This window comes from Macrobrachium nipponense, chromosome 16 (assembly GCF_015104395.2).
Source record: "Macrobrachium nipponense isolate FS-2020 chromosome 16, ASM1510439v2, whole genome shotgun sequence".
Lineage (NCBI taxonomy): Eukaryota > Metazoa > Arthropoda > Malacostraca > Decapoda > Palaemonidae > Macrobrachium > Macrobrachium nipponense.
Genome location: NC_087209.1, coordinates 87,624,113 through 87,629,112, shown reverse-complemented (window position 1 = coordinate 87,629,112; position 5,000 = coordinate 87,624,113).

Here is a 5,000-nt window from a genome sequence, read left to right as displayed (position 1 = left end):
GCCAGAGGTATAGCCTTCGTTACGTATAGCCAATCATCCATCGAGAAAGAGGGAAGAAATGCTGTCATAAGTTACGTAACGAGTGCGTTCGAAACCTTTCCTCTGAGTAAGTTGCCCCGTCTTCAAAAAAAGTCACTTTTACCTTGTAAGTACCAAATTTATTCAACCTACGTAATGCAGAATACAGTCAAAATTTATGTGTAGATATAATGTGTATTCTGAATAAGCGTTATATTTATGAAATGCATAGATAAAAAGTTATTGCGAAAAAACCGTGTTACAGAGGCCCTGAATCTCATAGTAGTAGCTTTTCCAGTATTACATACGTAACTGGATGATTCAGAGCCACCAAGGGAACCGACACGTGAGGACGTGGCTGACATTTTCTCCTACTTTTCGTGTTCCTTCGTCGCCCTTATTTCCGAAAACAGATGGATGGCTGAAGGTATCGTTAAGATGGATTCAGCCCTCACGAACAGTGATTCAAGTGACACTTTTGATCGAGTAGGAAAGTCTAAAAGAAAGGTAAAAACAAGAGGAAAACAAAGATAGTCTCCAGAACTCGGAGTCATGCGGGATCTCATTTTAGGTAGACCAGGGTAGTGACGAAACAAAGGTTAGCAAGGAAAAGAAAATTTTTCAGCATCAGGATGGGAAATATGATGATAGTGATATTCAGCCAAATCTCTCATATGGTGATAATGGGAATGAAGAGGCTCCTAAGGGGAGTGTTGTACATAGAAAGCGTCTGTACTTTCCGGAAAAAAAAAATGGACTAAAATAACAAATTACAGTGGACATTTAAATTGTACAATGCTCGACCTGATTTTGAGGGGTTACCTGACCAACACTTAAAAACATCCGCCTTTAACCAGTTTTTTGCGCTGTCGTATTACTCCCTCCATTGTTTTACCATCAGTAGGACTGGGGAGGGATACGGAGCAGTACACAAAAGTCTCTCCTAGTAATTTTTAACCTTGACAATATTATAGCCTCGTAACGGAGGTTCCTTAGTTCATTGAAATAGCCACGACCCTCATACTTATCGGCTTTTCGTGAAAAATTGGATTGCTTTCATGAAAAAAAAAAATCAACTTCATTTTCTGCAGAGATGTTGGTAATATACATCGTTTGGGCTTTCCTTGGATAACTTCGCTGGGCAGGAGTTTCCGAAGCACATCAGTTTATTCCTCAAAGACGTCATCGTGAAGGCCAAGAGAGAGGTTGAAACTTACCACGAGAAACTTCGACAGTCCTTTAGAGATCTTAAGGATCTTCTCCAATCAAATATGTTTGAAGGCGCCAGGAGAAAAGCAGTTGAGGGAGCTCTTGATAGAGGTCTCTCTCACATGTCCATTTTAAATAACAAATTGAATAACTTATTGCAAAATTCCAAATGGTATTATTCGTCTGACTAAGTGATTAATCTATCCTCTACTGTGTTTAATAGAGAGCAAATTCAAGTATTAAATCTAGGTGTGGGTTTCTGTGTAGGTACACCTGAAAGTGACTTCCTTGATTCTATCTGTAATATTGATTTCTTTAATTTTAATAATCCTGGTTTAAAGTTGAATTATTTAAGAGGGTTAGTGCTTGATAATCTAATTTTTGGGAACATAGATGTTCTACCTAAAAGGCATAGAGAGGCCTTAGTTTCTTTGTCCAAAAATCAACAGATTAAGGTCTTGAAGATGGATAAGGGGGGCGCCACGGTGGTGATGGATACCGAGAACTATATTAGTTAATTCTCTTTTAAGTGATACTAATACTTACAAAATTGTCTCTTCTCTTCCCACAGTCACCAAACTTCAATAGGACTTTAATCGGTCTCTGAGAAAAATAGCAAAATATATTCCTGATCCCCAGCAGAAGGCTATTGTCTTGTCTTAAATTACATCCAAAAACCCACCATTCCCGTATTTCTACGGGATTCCAAAGGTACACAAACCTGGGTGTCCAGTAAGACCCATTATGGCGACTTTCAATGCCCCTCAAGACAATTTGGCTGAATGGGTAGCTTTGATTCTAAGTGGTTTTGTCGTAAATTTTCCGACTCTCTTTTAATCCACTCCTACGACTTTATTGAAAGGATAAGGAACAATTTTGTCACCGACTACAGAAAGGTTAGTTAGCTTTATTCACCAATGTTCCTCTGGAATATGTTTTAGATAACCTTAGGGTAAAAATTTTAGAAGAACAGTTACATATCCCCATTCCTTTAGAACCTTTTTTGGCATTAGTTAGACTGTGCGCATCTACTAATTATTTTTAGTTCTCCAATCTGTGCTTGCAGTTCGTGGAGAAGAGTATTTTAGAACACTGTGATCCACGCATTAAGCCATTGATCTGGGTCAGATTTGTTCATGATATTTTTATTCTTTTCAAAGGAGACAACACACGGTTGCAACAGCTGGTTGACCGTGCCAATAACATTTTACTATCTATTAAATTTACTGTTGAACTGGAGGAAGATAATACACTTACATTTTTGGATGTTTTGGTTATTAGAGATAACTTAAGTAATAGGTTTAAATTTTCCGTGTTTCGTAAAAGTATTAATGCTGAGGGGTACATTCATTTCTACTCTTTTCCTTCGTTAAGGGTAAAAACAAATAATGTTGTCAACCTTTGTCTCAGGGCCCTTCGTATTTGTGATATTGAACTAATAGAACCTGAGCTTCAGCGTATCTTCAATGTTTTTAAGGGTCTGAAATATCCCATCCCACTCACATTATAGAAAGAATCATCTCTAAAGCAAAACGAATATATTACGGTGAGAGTCCAGCAGGTAATCCTAATATATTAAAAAATATGAAGTATTTAACCATTGCTTACAATCCGAAATTGGAAAATACCTGCTATCTTGCAAATAGTCATGAAAAGGAAATTCAAATTACTTTCAATTTAAAAAATACAATCAAGTAGGTTATGTGCAATAATAACTGGAATAATTGATATTAGGAAAACACCTGGTGTTTATCAATCACCCCTGTGCCAATTGTCCTCAAAAATACTTTGGTGAAAGTGGGAGGGGTTTGGATGTAAGACTTTCAAAACATCGTAGTGTCTATGAGCTTCAAACAATGAATACTGTCCTTGTTTCACATTCATTCGTTCCAGGACACAACATCCATTGGAATGGTGCTTCTGTCATATTTAAGAGTGGAGATGTTGGTGTTCGTCAATTAGTGGAAGAGGCTGCTATAAGAAAGGGGTGTGCTTTTGAAGGGAAAAAAACCTTCACTGATGAAGATAGTTTTATCAATTTGTTAATAAGTGGCCACTTTGTCGATGATTTTAAGATTCATATGCCTGGTGATTGTGAGACCCATGATATATCTCCCACCTCTCTTTTATCACAGATGACGGACGTTGCTATAGCAGAAAGTCATGACACCAATGGAGAGTCTGCTGAGCTGGAATCACCTGAACGACCACTTCGCCGTTCCAGCCGTTTCACCAACAGAAACAACCGAACAGGGGTTAACTGACCGACCAACACTTAAAAGCATCCTCCTTTAACCAGTTTTTTGCGTTGTCATAACACTCCCTCCATTTTTTTTACCATCAGTAGGACTGAAGAGGATACGGAGCAGTATCGGAAAGTCTCTCCTACTAATTTTCAGCATTGTAAAAAAATATATTGTTAACACTAGTGTGGCTTTTAATTGTCAATGATGTTAGTGTTGTTGAAGTGATTTCTATGAGGATTGAGGATCATACTTCCTCAACGGCAGCTGAGTTGGAAGCCATTCTCGAGGGATTAAAAGTAAAAATATGTTTGTTTTCGTTGAATCTCAGGGAGCATTATTTGCTCTGAACAGTAAAATCAATAATGGTATTGTTATTCACTGCAAGATATTGGTTTGTGATCTTAAAGAGACGGGACTTTTTGTTATTTTTTTTATCCCTTCTCATATTGGTATTCCATTGAATGAAGCTGCTGACAACTTGGCCAAGCAGGCAACACAAAAACCTTCTGTTGATATTGAGAGTATTATGAGCCTTAGTAGAATTTGGAAAAAAAAAAATAAAAGAAAAAAAAAATGTTTTGGAAGCAGAAAATGAAGTTAGAATTCCAGAAGGTAGTGCTAGTATGATGCACTACCTTTATGTGAGTGAAAACACCCGAATAATTTATGGCAAGGCCTCATCTAAACTTCACACCTTTAATATGAGGCTAAGGCTACATTATATTGTTGGCAATATATCGATGACAATGGTAAACCCTGTAGATTGTGTGGCGAGGTATTCTCTCAAACTTTAAAACATTACATGTTGGATTGTTTTGAACTTCTAGAATTTAGAGAAAGAACAATAACTAGTGTATCTGAAATTATTTTTTTTTTATGAATAACAATGTAAATGAAATGATAGTTCAAGTTTCCCAAGTTGTTTTGGAATAAATAGCTAATATGGTAAATTGATTTTTGTCTTACTTGGATGGAAATGCATAAGCATGCTTATGCATTCTATGTTATGTATTTTCATGTCAATAACCTATTTGCCTTTGAATTTGAACTGGATGATTTTAACTTCTATTTTCAGTCCTGTTACGTATATATAAAATTTTGTAGACTCACGTAATGTGATGTTTGTTTTGAGCTTTTGTGGCATCGAATTGTTTTGTAATTAGAAATGTAAATCCTTAATCACTATGACACCTAAACTCCTAAACAGATCACACGAATAGCAGAACGAAAGTCCCAAACAAATATAAAACCAGAAACACAAATCACATCGAGTACAAAAGACTGATTTTCCCCCAAAAAATATAATCGAGCGTTCAGATTCGTGTCATTCACATTCATAAAAGACTGTTGGAAAATTGCACAATTGACAATTAACCAGTCCTTGCCCTACTTTGAAAAGCTGCATCCAAGAACTACATGTAAAGAGGATTTTCATCCAGCAAAAAGCGTTAGAAACTTTACCATCCCAGATTAAAACTTCTTCCCGCATGATGGCGCTTGGAGCATTTAATGGAATTGTTTCATCCT